We start from the raw sequence: 19,816 nt of genomic DNA on the forward strand, positions 1-19,816 counted from the left end.
TTTGTTTTAAATCAGGCATCTATTGATGAACCGTGAGACCCAGTACAGCTCACCAGGGGCTGAGGCGGGGTATACACTATGGAATTAGGACAGTTAAACACTGAAATCGATCCTGCCTTTCTCCTGCCGCTGTTGCAAGCAGTTGCAACTCCTGTAGCAAGCAGTTTCTCTAAGCTATTAATTTTATTATTAGCACACCTGGAGGCATTGTTTCCCTCCAGGAAAAGCAATTCAACTGTGTGTGCTACAAGGCTGGTGGCAGACGATCAATGACACAGCTGGGATGGGACAGGCGGTGACGCCCTGTCCCCACCTCTTTGGAATATGGGGGTGATGTATGCAGAATAACAGATTTGTTTCCGATTTCCTCCCTGCACTCTTAAAGCAAACTTTGGTTACCCAAAATTTGCTTTCTTGTTTGTTTTTAAAGAAAACAGTAAAAAAGAGAGGTCCTCTAAAGTTTTAACTCTGCCACTTCACTTTGGGGCTTCCTGCAAGCTAGGTCCCCATTCTAGTTCTCGTGTGAAATGCAGACCTGGAAGAAGGGAGGAGAAACACCTAGATCATCAGAAGTTGTCAACTGACTGCTCACAGGCTCACTCTCTTTTCCAATGCATTGCCCTTGGCCAGTGTAATGTGGGCCCTGTAAACTGCATGAATATGTGCACAATTTTTGAAAACATATTACCCAGCTTTCAGAAAGCAAGATATTTCATTCGAACATCCGGATACCTGGTTTCTCCTTAGAAAATCAGATGCACATACAACCCTGAATCTCTATGGCTTATAGTGCAGTTAACAGAGTTGAAGAGGGATGGTCCCTTTTAGAGAATGCACGTGCTCTGGGCTCCCCACATCCTCACTCAGCTCACATCACCTGCTCTGCCCCTGTGCAATTGACTTGGCAGTCTCTGGTGGAGATGACCTCCACAATAATAACTTAAATCATCTGAGAATATGCCAATAACTCCCTTCTCAGACTCCTTCAAGTCTCTGTTTTCCCTCATTCTTTACTTTTTCTCTTTCCTTTCTCCCTCTTTGCTCCTGTTTCCCTCTCTCTCTCTTTTCCTTCTTTCTCGCAACTTGTCAGTGTCTCTCCCCACCATACACACAAACACACACACAGAAATAGATACAGATGTAGATATAGATGTACATACAGATGTATCATACTCCAACAAATGCTTAACAAAAGTCCATCTTATAACAGAGCATACAGAAAGAGGACTTGGAGTATGTCCAAGCTGATGTCACTGTTTGAAAGACATCCAGATGATTGGGTTGAGGTTGCCTGATTTATGATTATATGGACAGATATTCATCTGTGCTTATAGGGCACACAGTACTGAATTACTTGCCAGAGAAGTCCCAGGACACAGTCTATTCATTTTTCTGGCACATGTTCTGATGTTCTGTACTGCCTAGGGTGGCAGGGAAAGTGCAGTTTACAATGAGAAGCAGGTTTTGCTCACAAATAATCAATCTACTGAGTTCTGCCAGTGCCAGGCAAAAGTATTAAGGAGGTCACGGACCCTTGTCATCCAATTTCTGTATCCGTCAAAGACTGATCCTCTCTCCCATTCTTTTAACAAACGTCGATTGAGCAAATACTACGTGCTAGGCTCTGTTCCAGGAACAAGGGATGGATTGGCTTTTAGCAAACCATGCTATAGAAGAAACCCATGCTTTGGAATGAGACAGATGTGGGTTTGAGGCCTGCTTCTACCACTTATTCTACTTCTACTGTTTCTTTCTGTCAAGTTACTTAATCTTTCTGCTTTTATATACTTTGGCTTTTACAAAGACCACTAGTAAAAGTGGTCACGATAATGTCCATCTCTAGTAGAACGACAGAAAAAAGAAGCAACTGCTCCCCATTCTCTGGTGACTCCAGGTGGGACCTCTCAGAATTTACTGCCAACCCTGGCATTCAGGATCCAGAATCGATGAACTACTTCACGAGCAACATGGTAAAACATGAAAGACATGGTACAGACATGAAAGGTGTGAGAGTTACACAGTCAGGCATATACATTTGTTAGAATTTCACAGTAAGATTTTTGCATTTATATATATATTACATTAAAAACTGTGAATAAATAATAATTGTGTGGAAGGAATGAGGAGTAAGTGGAGGTATAGATGATATAGCAGAATGTTAATAATTATTTAAGTTGGGTAATAGGTTTATGAAGGTTCATTATTCTATTCATTTTATTTTGAATATATTTAAACTCTTTTACAATGAAAAAGTTGTAAATGTGTTTTAGAAATTTGGTATCCAAACACAGGTGTTCATATGAGATGGTAGAGAGCTCGGAAAAATAAAAAATATATATAAAGAATCATTTATGAAGTTAAATTTATTTTTATTATCACCTTTTTGTCCTACATGTGCTTTCTTATTTTTTAATATTAAAATATATATTCTTTTATAAAATGGTAATAATAATACATTACTAACAACAGCTATCATTTATCAGAAACAGGCCTGCAGCCTAGTTTTGCAACTAAAGGTTTATCAGAACATATCATTCCTCGGGACTTCCCATGTGGTGCAGTGGTTAAGATTCCGTGCTCCCAGTGCAGGGGGCCTGGATTCGATCTCTAGTCAGGGAACTAGGTCCTACATGCATGCTGCACCTAAGAGTTTGCATGCCACAACGAAGGAGGCTGCGAGCTGCAACTAAGGAGCCCGCCTGCCGCAGCTAAGACCCAGTGCAACCAAATAAATAAATAAATAAAAATTTAAAAGAACACATTCCTTTACATATCGTCTATAGCTACTTTCATGCCCCAAATGCTGAGAAGAGTAGTTTAATTAATTTAGGCTATGAATGGTTAACAATGCCTTAATATGTCACGACTCCCAGCTAAGACATTAAAAGCCCCCCTTAAAATGCCAAAGTGAGCACAAGGACACAGCTAATACATCAATTCCAGGAACTGAGATGATGACACTCTTTTGTAGTAGGGGGACATTTTTCCCCACTGAGACTGACTTCTTCCATACATCCCACCAGCTGCTCTCAGTGTTTATTCTATTTTTATAATTTCATGGATCAGCATAAATATATCATAACCCCATATATAGGCTGGCCAGTGTTCTCTACTGGCGTTGAACCCTTTCAGGAGATAAGGGATGGGAGTACAGTACAGTAGATAAGAGCATGATGTTCAACAACTAAGGGACCTCACGCCTTGCTCTGTTAATAAACAGCCATACAAACAAAGACTTTTCAGCCCAATGTCCCCATCCAAACAATGGAGATGAGAATATTATTCATCTTCGAGGGTTTCCTGAGGATTAATAAGAAATTGCAAAGGAAGTGCTTATCACAGCTAACATTTATGGAGCATTACTATTTTTATACCTTGTGTTGCAAATGTCATTACCTCCCAGGGATAATGATCCCTGATAAATTGGGTTTGCCCAGGGACCAAAAACTGAAGTATGTGACCTTCAAGAGGTGCTCCCTTGTCCCCCCACCATTCCTTTTCACCTTCATGAGTCCTTGACTCAAAACTCAATTTCAGAAGAAGGGGAACAGCTCTTCTCAAGTCACAGGTGTCTCACATGGAAATCTCTTCCAAATTTATAATTCGGTAACTCTGCATGCTATCTTAATAGTCTGCAGTTCCAGTAATAAAGATAGGTTAATTTTGCATTAGATGAGTTTTACTGTACAGTTAGAAATCAGAAACTAGCTTATGTGTTCATTAGTGGAAATCTTGCCTAAAGTGGGTCATGTCGAAGTAGAGGAAATTGAGAGACTTTGAGAAGAAAGAGGTGATTTGCTTCATGTGTCATCTTCTATTATTTATGATGAATTCAGTGGTTGTGAATCAAATGAGTCTGATAGTATTGGATTGGCCAAAAAGTTCGTTCGGGTTTTCTGTACAATGTTATGAAAAACCCGAACAAATTTTTTGGCCAACCCAATATCACTGGTACATATTGGTTTGAGAGGTCATCAGGGAAGCAGCTTCTCCCATGTTTTTGGTATCCTTTGTCCAACTTCAGCAAAGGGGCTGGGGAGGGGGGGCTGCTATGGCCTCATCACTAGTGAAGTAACCCCTGGTCCATAACCTTTGACTTGACACAGAAGCAATGAGGCCTCTTTAGCAGTGACTTGTGCTTATCTAGCGATGTCATGCAAAGAACTTGGGATTGAAATGAGACAGACGTGTAGCTGGCTTTTGGCTTTGCTCGCCATCTTGGGCAAAATGCCTCACCTTTTTGAGTCTCAGTTTCCTCATCCAAAAAAACAGAAACAATGATGGCTAGGACAAAGAAGGACGCCTGAAGAGTACACTGCACAATTTCTGTCAAATAAGCTCTAAATAAATGTATTCTCTGTGAGGGTCCTTGAAGAGCACTTTGCTACTGTAAACACTCAGTAAAAGGCCATTTTCACCATCATCATCTTCATTGTCACTGCTGTCATCAAAAGCTGACTGGCGAGATCAAAAATTATTTTTATAGACCTCATAGTCTATAACACCCCAAATAGGCTCAAATGACAGTATGAACTTTAAAAGGTAAGCCCTTACCTGCAAATAGCTATACCTCCCCTGGGCCTGTGACTCTGCCTAGGGTTAGAGGAATTTGTATGTGAAAATAGAGAAGCCATTCCCATGTGCTTTTGGGTTTTGTCCCCTCCCCTGCAACATTCCATCTGATATAAACTGTGTGGTAGAGTCCCCAGGCTGTGTACAAAGGAAAGAATTCACAGGCTCCACTTAAGGTAAGTTGAAATGCTTAAGAAAACAAAGGTATCTTCTGCCTAAGTTTGCCGGGTGTAGGTGGGGAATCAGATTCACACTTCCATTTAACAGTCACAGGAACTGCACACCTACAGTGATTTCCCAGGGGTGCAATGCTGCAAACGTACCCCAAGGTGTCAGGAACAAATCACGATGTCTGTCTTTCCTGACTACAACTGCAATGGACGGGTTTTAATGGCTTTAAAAGAAATAGGAACTGACACTAAAATGACACTTTTTGTGAACAAGATATATTAGAAATTTTCCACACTCCTCCCCCGATCAGCACGATTTTCCCCTTTGAGAGAAAAGTGCTCAGTCTGTGCTTCTATACTGTGATAGCAACGCAGATTCAAATGTAGGTGTTTTCCATCACTGACGTCAGACTTGCACAGAAAGGGGACTAGATCCCATAGACGCCGTAAGACTCCTTTGCTGCCTTCCCCCTCACATCCATTACAGGTATTTAAGTACTACAACATTGTTTGCCTTTCTTTCTTCAACCTCCCATAATATTAGGTACAAAAAAAAATCCCCATCCACTACCGTCATGAGTAAAGCTCCATGCTCATACAGCCCAGCAAGCCAGAAATCATTACTCCCTACTGCACCTTAGAGAAGGGTTACTGCCCTGAGATTTCCCAGCCATGCTGGAAAGGCTCAAAGCCAACAGAAGGGAATTGGTTTCCTTCTTCATTGTCCTATTTCACTGACACGATGATGACCAGACCTTACATGTGATTTGTTCTGTTAAGTGTATGCTGGACTATAGGCTGGAGAACCAGTTTCTACTTCTTGCTCTGCCCCTGGTTAGCTGTGGGCATGTGCAGAATTCCCTTATCCTACCAAGATTTCAGGGTCCTCGCACATAGAGTAAGGAGAGACAGGCAATTAAACAATAAAAAAGTTTTCATGTCTTTTACCAACACCTACCCACTGGTAGTAGCTCTAGGGCTCCCTGTGTTGAATGGATTCTGGTGCTGCAATCTGGACTCAGCAGAAAAGCCATCATGGTTGACAGGTGCTGCCTGCACTAAGATGGGAGGGAGGGAGGAGAAGCAGTGAGTAGCACCTCTCCTCCACCTAGGTTTGACCCCAGAATGATGGACATAAAACGATATTATCCAACTTTAACACTGAGCGCTACTAAAGAACTTTTCTTGAAAATGAAATGTTTCCTTTCAATCCTGTGAGGCCACATATGGATGTTGCTAATGGATCTGGTGACATGGCACTGTGCCAGCAAGATCAATGTAGCCAGTGTCTCTGCTTCACTGTCATGTTTTTTCTGTGTGAAAGAATCAGAATTCAAGCAGCAAGAGGCAGAAGAATTTTTTGCAAGGCTTGAGTCCCACCTACTTCTTCAATGCTGTCCAAAGCACACCTAAACAAACTGCCCATCTGATTCCATTGGGAGTGGATTTTCAAGTCCTTGAAATAAGCAGACTACACCATCGTGTCTTTCATTGTACCATACACTTGTGTACAAACATACCACATCTTGTCCTTGCCTATCCTGTAGAGATGTTAGCTGCACTCCTTTCCCCGTTTTCAAAATGATCATTTTCTCCTGTTACTAATAGGCATGCTTTTCTTCTAAGGAAACATGACAATAAAATTAATATAGAGGACTCTCGGGAAGATGGCGGAAGAGTAAGATGCGGAGATCACCTTCCTCCCCACAGATACATCAGAAATACATCTACACGTGGAACAACTCCTAAAGAACACCTACTGAACACCTACTGAATGCTGGCAGAACACCTTAGACCTCCCAAAAGGCAAGAAACTCCCCCACGTACCTGGGTAGGGCAAAAGAAAAAAGAATAAACAGAGACAAAAGAATAGGGACGGCACCTGCACCAGTGGGAGGGAGCTGTGAAGGAGGAAAGCTTTCCACACACTAGGAAGCCCCTTCGCGGGCGGAGACTGCGGGTGGCAGAGGGGGGAGCTTCGGGGCCGCGGAGGAGAGCACAGCAACAGGGGTGCGGAGAGCAAAGCAGAGAGATTCCCGCACAGAGGATCAGTGCCGACCGGCACTCACCAGCCCAAGAGGCTTGTCTGCTCACCCGCCGGGGCGGGCGGGGGCTGGGAGCTGAGGCTCGGGCTTCAGTCGGAGCGAAGGGTGAGGACTGGGGTTGGCGGCGTGAACACAGCCTGAAGGGGTTAGTGCGCCACGGCTAGCCAGGAGGGAGTCCGGGGAAAAGTCTGGACCTGCCAAAGAGGCAAGAGACTTTTTCTTCCCTCTGTTTCCTGGTGCGCGAGGAGAGGGGATTAAGAGCGCTGTTTAAAGGAGCTCCACAGACGGGCGTGAGCCGTGGCTAACGGCGCAGACCCCAGAGACGGCCCTGAGACGCTAAGGTTGCTGCTGCCGCCACCAAGAAGCCTGTGTGCGAGCACAGGTCACTATCCACACCCCGCTTCCGGGGAGCTTGTGCAGCCCGCCACTGCCAGGGTCCCGGGATCCAGGGACCACTTCCCCGGAAGAACGCACGGCGCGCCTCAGGCTGGTGCAACGTCACGGCGGCCTCTGCCGCCGCAGGCTCGCCCCACATCCGCACCCCTCCCTCCTCCCGGCCTGAGTGAGCCAGAGCCCCCGAATCAGCTGCTCCTTAAACACCGTCCTGTCTGAGCGAAGAACAGACGCCCTCCAGCGACCTACACGCAGAAGCGGGGCCAAATCCAAAGCTGAACCCCGGAGCCGTGCGAACAAAGAAGAGAAAGGGAAATCTCTCCCAGCAGCCTCAGAAGCAGCGGATTAAAGCTCCACCATCAACTTGATGTACCCTGCATCTGTGGAATACATGAATAGACAACGAATCATCCCAAATTGAGGAGGTGGACTTTGAGAGCAAGATTATTTTTTCCTCTTTTTATGAGTGTGTATGTGGTATGCTTCTGTGTGAGACTTTGTCTGTATAGCTTTGCTTTCACCATGTGTGCTAGGGTTCTATCCGTCCGTTGTTTCTTTTTCTTTAAAATTTTTTTTCTTAATAATTATTTTTTACTTTAATAACTTTATTTTATCTTACTTTATTTTACTTTATCCCCTTTCTTCCTTCCTTCCTCCCTCCCTCCCTTCCTTCTCCCTTTTATTCTGAGCCATGTGGATGAAAGGCTCTTGGTGCTGCAGCCAGGAGTCAGTGCTGTGCCTCTGAGGTGGGAGAGCCAACTTCACGACACTGGTCCACAAGACACCTCCCAGCTCCACATAATATCAAACAGCGAAAATCTCTCAGAGACCTCCGTCTCAACACCAGCACCCAGCTTCACTCAACGACCAGCAAGCTACAGTGCTGGACACCCTATGCCAAACAACTAGCAAGACAGTCACACAACCCCACCCATTAGCAGAGAGCTGCCTAAAATCATAATAAGTCCACAGACACCCCAAAACACACTACCAGATGCAGTACTGCCCACCAGAAAGACAAGATCCAGCCTCATCCACCAGAACACAGTGACCAGTCCCCTCCACCAGGAAGCTTACACAAACCAATGAACCAACCTTACCCACTGTGGACAGACACCAAAAACAACGGGAACTACGAACCTGCAGCCTGCAAAAAGGAGACCCCAAACACAGTAAAGTAGGCAAAATGAGAAGATAGATAAACACACAGCAGATGAAGGAGCAAGGTAAAAACCCACCAGACCTAACAAATGAAGCGGAAATAGGCAGTCCACCTGAAAAAGAATTCAGAGTAATGATAGTAAAGATGATCCAAAATCTTGGAAATAAAATGGAGAAAATAACAGAAACGTTTAACAAGGACCTAGAAGAACAAAAGAGCAAACAAACAATAATGAACAACACAATAAATGAAATTAAAAATTCTCTAGAAGGAATCAATAGCAGAATAACTGAGGCAGAAGAACGGATAAGTGACCTGCAAGATAAAATAGTGGAAATAACTACTGCAGAGCAGAATAAAGAAAAAAGAATGAAAAGAACTGAGGACAGTCTCAGAGACCTCTGGGACAACATTAAACGCACCAACATTCGAATTATAGGGGTTCCAGAAGAAGGAGAGAAAAAGACAGGGACTGAGAAAATATTTGAAGAGATCATAGTTGAAAACTTCCCTAATATGGGAAAGGAAATAGTTAATCAAGTCCAGGAAGCACAGAGAGTCCCATACAGGATAAATCCAAGGAGAAACACACCAAGACACATATTAATCAAACTGTCAAAAATTAAACACAAAGAAAACATATTAAAAGCAGCAAGGGAAAAACAACAAATAACACACAAGGGAACCCCCATAAGGTTAACAGCTGATCTTTCAGCAGAAACTCTGCAAGCCAGAAGGGAGTGGCAGGACATATTCAAAGTGATGAAGGAGAAAAACCTACAAACAAGATTACTCTAGCCAGCAAGGATCTCATTCAGATTTGATGGAGAAATTAAAACCTTTACAGACAAGCAAAACTTAAGAGAATTCAGCACCTCCAAACCAGGTTTACAACAAATGCTAAAGGAACTTCTCTATGCAAGAAACACAGGAGAAGGAAAAGACATACAATAATAAACCCAAAACAATTAAGAAAATGGGAATAGGAACATACATATCGATAATTACCTTAAATGTAAATGGATTAAAAGCTCCCACCAAAAGACACAGATTGGCTGAATGGATACAAAAACAAGATCCATATATATGCTGTCTACAAGAGACCCACTTCAGACCTAGAGACACATACAGACTGAAAGTGAGGGGATGGAAAAAGATATTTCATGCAAATGGAAACCAAAAGAAAGCTGGAGTAGCAATTCTCATATCAGACAAAATAGACTTTAAAATAAGGACTATTAGAAGAGACAAAGAAGGACACTACATAATGATCAAGGGATCGATCCAAGAAGAAGATACAACAATTGTAAATATTTATGCACCCAACATAGGAGCACCTCAATACATAAGGCAAATACTAACAGCCTTAAAAGGGGAAATTGACAGTAACACATTCATAGTAGGGGACTTTAACACCCCACTTTCACCAATGGACAGATCATCCAAAATGAAAATAAATAAGGAAACACAATCTTTACATGATACATTAAAGAAGATGGACTTAATTGATATTCATAGGACATTCCATCCAAAACAACAGAATACACATTTTTCTCAAGTGCTCATGGAACATTCTCCAGGATAGATCATATCTTGGGTCACAAATCAAGCCTTGGTAAATTTAAGAAAATTGAAATTGTATCAAGTATCTTTTCTGACCACAATGCTATGAGACTAGATATCAATTACAGGAAATGATCTGTAAAAAATACAAACACATGGAGGCTAAACAATACAGTACTTAATAACGAAGTGATCACTGAAGAAATAAAAGAGGAAATCAAAAAATACCTAGAAACAAATGACAACGGAGAAACGATGACCCAAAACCTATGGGATGCAGCAAAAGCAGTTCTAAGAAGGAAGTTTATAGCAATACAATCCTACCTTAAGAAACAGGAAACATCTTGAATAAACAACCTAACCTTGCACCTAAAGCAATTAGAGAAAGAAGAACAAACAAAAACCCCAAAGTTAGCAGAAGGAAAGAAATCATAAAGATCAGATCAGAAAGTAATGAAGGAAACGACAGCAAAGATCAATAAAACTAAAAGCTGGTTCTTTGAGAAGATAAACAAAATAGATAACCATTAGCCAAACTCATCAAGAAAAAAAGGGAGAAGACTCAAATCAATAGAATTAGAAATGAAAAGGGAGAAATAACAACTGACACTGCTGAAATACAAAAGATCATGAGAGATTACTACAAGCAAGTCTATGCCAATAAAATGGACAACCTGGAAGTAATGGATAAATTCTTAGAAATGCACAACGTGCCAAGACTGAATCAGGAAGAAATAGAAAATATGCACAGACCAATCACAAGCACTGAAATTGAAACTGTGATTAAAAATCTTCCAACAAACAAAAGCCCAGGACCAGAATTCACAGGCGAATTCTATCAAACATTTACAGAAGAGGTAACACCTATCCTTCTCAAACTCTTCCAAAATATAGCAGCAGGAGGAACACTCCCAAAGCCATTCTATGAGGCCACCATCACCGTGATACCAAAATCATACAAGGATGTCACAAAGAAAGAAAACTACAGGCCAATATCACTGATGAACATAGATGCCAAAAATCCTCAACAAAATACTAGCAAACAGAATCCAACAGCACATTAAAAGGATCATACACCATGATCAACGGGGGGTTGGGTTTATTCCAGGAATGCAAGGATTCTTGAATATATGCAAATCAATCAACATGATACACCATATTAACAAATTGAAGGAGAAAAAACATATGATCATCTCAATAGATGCAGAGAAAGCTTTCGACAAAATTCAACACCAATTTATGGTAAAAACCCTGCAGAAAGTAGGCATAGAGGGAACTTTCCTCAACATAATAAAGGCCATATATGACAAACCCACAGCCAACATCGCCCTCAATGGTGAAAAACTGAAAGCATCTCCACTAAGATCAGGAACAAGACAAGGTTGCACACTCTCACCACTCTTATTCAACATAGTTTTGGAAGTTTTAGCCACAGCAATCAGAGAAGAAAAGGAAATAAAAGGAATCCAAATCGGAAAAGAAGAAGTAAAGCTGTCACTCTTTGCAGATGACATGATACTATACATACAGAATCCTAAAGATGCTACCAGAAAACTACTAGAGCTAATCAATGAATTTGGTAAAGTAGCAGGATACAAAATTGATGCACAGAAATCTCTGGCATTCTTATACACTAATGATGAAAACTCTGAAAGTGAAATCAAGAAAACACTCCCATTTACCACTGCAACAAAAAGAATAAAATATCTAGGAATAAACCTACCTAAGGAGACAAAAGACCTGTATGCAGAAAATTATAAGACACTGATGAAAGAAATTAAAGATGATACAGATAGATGGAGAGATATACCATGTTCTTGGATTGGAAGAATCAACATTGTGAAAATGACTATACTACCCAAAGCGATCTACAGATTCAATGCAATCCCTATCAAACTACCACTGGCATTTTTCACAGAACTAGAACAAAAAAATTCACAATTTGTATGGAAACACAAGAGACCCCGAGTAGCCAAAGCAATCTTGAGAAGGAAAAATGGAGCTGGAGGATTCAGGCTCCCTGACTTCAGACTATACTACAAAGCTACAGTAATCAAGACAGTATGGTACTGGCACAAAAACAGAAAGATAGATCAATGGAACAGGATAGAAAGCCCAGAGATAAACCCACACACATATGGTCCCCTTATCTTTGATAAAGGAGGCAGGAATGTACAGTGGAGAAAGGACAGCCTCTTCAATAAGTGGTGCTGGGAAAACTGGACAGATACATGTAAAAGTATGAGATTAGATCACTCCCTAACACCATACACAAAAATAAGCTCAAAATGGATTAAAGACCTAAATGTGAGGCCAGATACTAGCAAACTCTTAGAGGAAAACATAGGCAGAACACTCTATGACATAAATCACAGCAAGATCCTTTTTGACCCACCTCCTAGAGAAATGGAAATAAAAACAAAAATAAACAAATGGGACCTAATGAAACTTCAAAGCTTTTGCACAGCAAAGGAAACCATAAACAAGACCAAAAGACAGCCCTCAGAATGGGAGAACATATTTGCAAATGAAGCAACTGACAACAGATCAATCTCCAAAATTTATAAGCAGCTCATGCAGCTCAATAACAAAAAAACAAACAACCCAATCCAAAAATGGGCAGAAGACCTAAATAGACATTTCTCCAAAGAAGATATACAGACTGCCAACAAACACATGAAAGAATGCTCAACATCATTAATCATTAGAGAAATGCAAATCTAAACTACAATGAGATATCATCTCACACCAGTCAGAATGGCCATCATCAAAAAATCTAGAAACAATAAATGCTGGAGAGGGTGTGGAGAAAAGGGAACACTCTTGCACTGCTGGTGGGAATGTGAATTGGTACAGCCACTATGGAAAACAGTATGGAGGTTCCTTAAAAAACTACAAATAGAACTACCATATGACCCAGCAATCCCACTACTGGGCATATACCCTGAGAAAACCATAATTCAAAAAGAGTCATGTACCAAAATGTTCATTGCAGCTCTATTTACAATAGCCAGGAGATGGAAACAACCTAAGTGTCCATCATCGGATGAATGGATAAAGAAGATGTGGCACATATATACAATGGAATATTACTCAGCCATAAAAAGAAACAAAATTGAGCTATTTGTAATGAGGTGAATGGACCTAGAGTCTGTCATACAGAGCGAAGTCAGTCAGAAAGAGAAAGACAAATACCGTATTCTAACACATATGTATGGAATTTAAGAAAAAAAATGTCATGAAGAACCTAGGGGTAAGATGGGAATAAAGACACAGACCTAGTAGAGAATGGACTTGAGTTTATGGGGAGGGGGAAGGGTAAGCTGGGACAAAGTGAGAGAGTGGCATGGACATATATACACTACCAAACGTAAAATCGCTAGCTAGTGGGAAGCAGCCGCATAGCACAGGGAGATCAGCTCGGTGCTTTGTGACCACCTAGAGAGGTGGGATAGGGAGGGTAGGAGGGAGGGAGACGCAAGAGGGAAGAGATATGGGAACATATGTATAGGTATAACTGATTCACTTTGTTAAAAAGCAGAAACTAACACAGCAATGTAAAGCAATTATACTCCAATAAAGATGTAAAAAAAAAAAATTAATATAAAGGTGCCCCTGAGGCTTACCAAAACCTTATTCTAAAACATTAGCTGCTATTTAAAAAAAATACGACACAACAATTCTCTTTGAATAAAAAGGTTCCTTTCGGACTTCTCTGGTGGTGCAGTGGTTAAGAATCCGCCTGCCCACGCAGGGGACACGGGTTCGATCCCTGGTCCACGAAGATCCCACATGCCGTGGAGCAACTAATCCCGTGTGCCACAACTACTGAGCCTTCTTGTCACAACTACTGAAGCCCATGTGCCTAGAGCCTGTGCTCTGCAACGAGAAGCTACCGCAACGAGAAGCAAGCCAACCACAATGAAGAGTAGCCCCCACTCGCCGCAACTAGAGAAAGCCCGTGTGCAGCAACGAAGACCCAACGCAGCCAAAAATAAATAAATTTTAAAAAAGAAGGTTCATTTTACCGGACTTCTACCTTCTTGCGGTTGGTCTCTGATCCTCTTGTTTCTACGTACACAAAACATTAAAATTAGCAAGAAACTATTATGATTTAGTTCCACGTTTTGAATTTTTTTTTTTTTTTTTTGCGGTACGCGGGCCTCTCACTGTTGTGGCCTCTCCCGTTGCGGAGCACAGGCTCCAGAGGCGCAGGCTCAGCGGCCATGGCTCACGGGCCCAGCCGCTCCGCGGCATGTGGGATATTCCCGGACCGGGGCACCAACCCGTGTCCCCTGCATTGGCAGGCGGACTCTCAACCACTGCGCCACCAGGGAAGCCCTGAATTTAATTTTTTATCAAGGGATTGCTCAAAGGAGAACTGGGGATGACAAGTGTATTAGTTTTTTATGGCTGTGTAATACATTACCACAAACTTAGCAACTTACAACATTTATTATTTCACAGTTTCTATGGGTCAAGAGTCTGGGTATTGCTTAGTCAGGTCCTGTACTCAGGGTCTCACAAGACTAGAGTCAAGGAGGGTGTCTGGACCTGAAATCTTATCTGAAGCTTGGGGTCCTCTACAAATTCACTGACTCCTGGCAGAATTCAGTTCCTTGTGGTTGTGGAACTGAAGCCCTCAGCTCCTAGATGCCACCTGCTGCTTCCTGCCACATGGCTCGCTCCATAACATGACACTTTATTCCGTCAATGAGGACAATCTCTCTGCTCTCGATGCCTTCTTTTAAAAGGTTCACCTGATTAGGTCAGACCCACCCTTAAAATTAATTTAAAGTCAACATATTAGGGACTGAAATCACATCTGAAAAATCCCTCACCTCTGCCAAAGAATGTAACCTAAACATGCGGATGAATTCCCATCATATTCAGAGGCCCCACCCACACTCAAGGAGAGAAGGAGGGTATTACACAGGATATAGAGAGAAGGGGGTGGGGTCTTGGGGACTGTCTTAGAAATCTACCTAAGTATGTGAAAGCACATAGATGGTTGTCTACATGAAGAAATGGAATACTAGACAAAGAAATCTGGGAATGATCAGAAATAGAGTCTTCAATCAATCAATCTCATTCACAAAAAAGCAATTTTATATATATATATATATATAAATTTATATATATTCATATATATAACAATGCTACATAGCAACACTTATTGATTGCTAATATACCCAAAACATAAAGAAAAAAAGGAAAATATTTACCAACTGCACAATAAAGGATAACAAAAATAACTTAAGCACATCTACACGATATTAAAAAATTGAAGGAAAACAGATATTTCACTAGTAGTTAATAAATTCATGCAAAAATATTCAAGCTTCTAATAATAATACAAAGGAGATAGTGTTGCCCACCTGCATTAGTGTTGCCCACCTGCTTAATTAGCTCTTTTCAAACAATGAGCATATCCAGGTTGGTATGAGTTGGTGAAGTGGGCCCTCTCAAACACTGACGATGCTCAGTGTAGAGAAAAGAGAAAGCCAGTGGGCCTTAAACATATTTATAGGTTTTGACTTAGAAAATGTATTAGCCTACCAGGCTCCTTCTTCTCCTAATGCCATAGTCCTTAGAAACCTCAAGTAAAGTATTAAGGGGAAAAATAAATTACCAAGATAAACCCTTGGGAGATTTCACTGGGCACATGGCTTACGTCACACCATGAGAATCAAGCAAATACAGATTCCACTCTGGCTCAATGATGAAGAGTTTTGAAAAGAGAAAACATAGCTCTGAACATACAATAACTTCAAATATTTCCATCCTAGAAGTCTCATTCCTCTCTTGCTGAACCTTTGCTATCAACCATATAGGTCATAGGGAGAGGGGATGCAGAGTTTTGTTGAAAGGTGGAGAGAACCTTAACAAGAGCTATAACTTTCAGGAACAACCCTGGTTCTGTTCGGAAAGTATTTTCTCATCCTTGAAAGCTATAAGCCATACCATAAAAACCTTAATTACAGAATTTATACATCAGGTTGAGGAAATCATCATTATCCTTATTTCACACTTATACCCTTATTGATGGAGGGCTGTGACCATCCAAGGTGACCCTCCAAGATCTGGGGCATGATTATGTAATGGAGATAGTCCAGTTCAATTAGCCAAAAAAGAATAAAACAAAGCCATGCCAATATAAAATTGTTACAATCATGTAAATGTCAGACATTCAAAGCCAGCCTGCCTCAAAGAATTCGAATAAAGTTTGAGTGAAGGTTGCCATACTAGAAGTTTTTTGAGTTCATTTCCAATAATTTTCTTTTAAGTTTAGACTTTTGCAGGACTATTACGTCTCACCAGATTCTGATATGGAGAATTTATGATAAGCAAATAATCTAAATCATGAATGAAAAATTATATCACAAGGTCCCTAGTAAAGTATTATTTTTAACAGTGGAAAAAGAAAAGAAAAAGAAATATGCTTATGCCTCCAAATAGGGGACTGGGCATTTAAATTTTGTTACTTATTTATGTTAGAATACTATGAATACATTAATGACCATACTATCTAAGATTGCTGTGATTTAGGAGTGTGAAAATTAGAACATGAACTCTTAAAAACTTCTACAAACTCTAAAATAATAAACTGGAGCCCTAATTGTCAACTGTGGCTTTCAAAAGCTAAATGTACACATTATAAAAGTGGAGATGCTTTCCTCCCTTACTTTGTAGTAAATATAAATTAGAAATTCTAAGTCTCCTTCAGACCATGAGTGATTCTATAAACTACAATAATTTATAAAGTAGTTTTCTGGTAAAAGACCAGTTTGTCTGTTTGTTTATTTAGGGACTGCATGTTTGTATTATGATTTCCATCTCAAGCTGTAGCAAGTGGCTTTCTTACTGTGGTCATTTTCCCAGGGTAGGGGGGAAAGTGATTCATACAGGAAGACTTTTTATAGATGTGAATTACTTCATACAGGAAAATGAGTAGAAAGTAACACAAACAACTGTTGAAATTAAAAGGCAAATACATGAACCTCAGCAGAACAGAAACATCATGGATCTAATTGATCTAATCCACACATCCTTCACGTTTACTTCATGTGCAAAAGGACCAAAAGAAAATAAATGCCAAATAATTTCTCCCTTCATAGAGAGACATCATGGGTTTTTATTACCTTGTCTGTATCTTACAAATTTGCAAACATACATTATTTCTATAATTTTAAAGACCTCACAGACATAAGAAACAAGGTTCAGAGCGAATGTAAATGCGGCTTTCACTACCACGTAAAGCTTCCTCCTGGCTGTGCTAAATTATTTTCATCAGAAACAGTTGTTTCAAGCCACACAGAACTGGTCACATTACTTGTCAAAAATTAAACACCTTGTCAAACTCTTCCCTTTGTGGCATTATAAACAGTTGTCAAAAGTGAGCTGTTGGCAAAAGCAGCATAAAAGGGGGGGGGATGGTCTATTTCCCTTTTATACTAGGTGAAGCATTTCTTTTAATTTTAGCAGTCATTAAGATTTACTAATGAAGACTTGAGATGGAGTCTAAAAAAAGGAAATATAAAGTTAAGTGGCTCATTTTGTGTTTTGAGAGGTAAAATATTAAGAGGAGAAAGAAGTGCTATCTCATCCATCAGAAACCACATAAAGCTAGGAATGTAATGCAGCCCTTTCCAGCAGTAGCCTCCGCTGAAGAACGCCCTTGGCCTAGCGAGACTCCCTTCTAATAGGTGAGAAGCGATTTCAATCTCCATACCCATTTAATCACAGGGCCGTCTGAGCACTGACTACCAATTATCCTGAATTATGTGTCATATAGTAGGTTTGTGATCTGGGCTATAGTGCATTAGGGACCCAGCAGAGACCACCATGTTGATTTGACAAGGCTCTTAGAGTGGGGATGAATAAATTAATGCAACAGAATGACTCTGATGAACAGAAAGAAGATTGGAGCCAAGCTCCCAGAGATGGAAGATTAGTGACTAATCAGCTCTAACACCTGGTTTCCATAACACTCTAATAACAACTCCTTGCTCTGTAACAAAACACAACAGCCTCTGCCAGGGGGGAAAATGTGAAATAGCCTCAAAAGTTATGGCTCCGGGGTGTTTTATTCAAGACAGAATGTATTTCACCTGTTCTTGGAAAATTACGACCAGCAGCAATCCTCCCCCACTCCACCTCCTTTATAATGGGATGGAGAGCGGGGATGTGAATTCTAAACAAGCAGGTTCCCCCGAGAACATATTGAATGAGAAATCCACTGCTGCTGACTTTTCAATTCAACTTACATCACCTAAAGGGAGGAGGTGGAGGGAGGAGGAAGGTTAGGGAGGAAGATGTGGGGGGAGAGGAGTCCCAACAGCTACTGCTGATGGGACTTTGGGACACCCTAAGGGGGACAGAGACCCTAGGTAACAATCAAGACTGGCCTCTTACCTTTAGGTTCAGGGCGAACAAATGCAAAAGCCTCCAGACCACTACTTTGGTTAATCTGGAGAGAACGTCAGGCCCTTAACATCTATCATGTAACACCCAGGTGCAAGACACAGGCAAAAGTACATACAAAAAGTAAGCTAAGATCTTCAAACCTACCTGGTGTTGCTGCCTCTCACCGGACACGTGAGGGAGTGCCATTTTGGCCAACGCTGTTATCAACATCAGAGGAGGTGGCCCTCTGAAGATAAGCATGATCCACTGTCGGCCTCCCTTTGGCCATTCACTTCCTGAGAGGCAAGTCACTAATTACAGCATTCCTTGTTAAATCAGACAGTACTTAACTGAGAACAGTTGATTCACACAGAACATCTGAGATGTATGCTGGAGTAGCGTTTTCACATCTAGCAGAATCAAAGTGTTCCAGGAAGGGGGACCCCTTCCAGGGCCTGAAAGTGGGCTCTTGTCTAACACTCGGAAATGAATTGTCCGAGGAGACACACGTACCGACAAAGCAAAAGACTTCACTGGGAAGGGGTGCCCGAACGGAGAGCAGCTCCTTCGAGAAGGGAAACCGGAAGAACTGCTCTGCCTCGGGGCCCGTGGTCTCAGGTTTTATGGTGAGGGCGTTAGCTTCCGGATGGTCTCTGGCCAATCATCTTGCTGGGCCCGTATTTGGTGATTCAGGGTCCTTCCTGGTGGCGCGCGCATCCCTCAGCCAAGATGGACTCCAGCGAGAAGGACTCTGGGAGGTCGGTCGTCTCCTCCCTCTTTTGGCCCCTCCCAAATTCTCCCGGTAAGTTTTCAGCGGCAGCGCCAAGTTCCTTATCAGGACCTCCTGTTGTGAGACAACTCTTGCAAGGGGTTAGCATCCTGCCTGGCCAAGGCGGGCAGTTTCGGGTCAACGGTTCCCTAACAAAAGCATAAGAATGATTCTCTTACGACTGTTTAACAATTTGTTAGTGCATCTCTGAGCTGACCTCAACTGGCAAATCTAAGACACTGAGAAGACCTAATTTAATGACAACAAAGTTTAAAGCCATGGTTGGTGGTGAAGAGGGGTTATTCACATTACCAGAAAAAAAAAAAAAATTTTTTTTTTTGACGAGGCATGGTTAATTCTGCTGGATTTTTTCAAACGTGATTTGATGCAGGACAAGGAGATTGACGCTCAACGTTTCAAAGACACAATACCTTTTTTAAAGGCGGGTACCAGGCCTGTCTTTAAGGCTTCTATTCACAGCTGATTTCTATTCATACCACTGGACTTCCTTGTCACAATCGGTTTAATTCTGTTACTTCGTCTCTAGCCGGGGGTGGGATCATCCATTTGGATTTCTTGTTTCTTTTGTATTCAGGTTATTTCCCCATACAGGGCACATGCCTCTGCCCCACATTCAGCTCGGCAGGCCGTGAAGACCCACACTTTTTGCAGTGACTTGACAGAGAAGCCAACTGCGTGTGGTCCCAAGGGCTGTTTCCAAATTTGGTCTCCCAAA

General features: G+C 41.6%; 1 protein-coding gene across 5 annotated transcripts in view; it reads right to left on the reverse strand.

Annotated features, from left to right (window-relative positions):
- LOC117195387 (teneurin-2-like) overlaps positions 1-19,816 on the reverse strand; it is a 739,625-nt gene that overhangs the window by 149,501 nt on the left and 570,308 nt on the right. Inside the window, exon 5 of one of the 5 annotated variants that reach the window (XR_007476209.1) lies at positions 13,222-13,976. The exons of the other annotated variants lie outside the window; for them this stretch is intronic. The gene's annotated coding sequence lies outside the window, so the exon portion shown is untranslated. Of the gene's footprint in view, positions 1-13,221; positions 13,977-19,816 lie in introns of those variants that run through there. 5 annotated transcript variants of the gene reach the window in all.

This window comes from Orcinus orca, chromosome 3, assembly GCF_937001465.1.
Source record: "Orcinus orca chromosome 3, mOrcOrc1.1, whole genome shotgun sequence".
Taxonomy (NCBI): Eukaryota; Metazoa; Chordata; class Mammalia; order Artiodactyla; family Delphinidae; genus Orcinus; species Orcinus orca.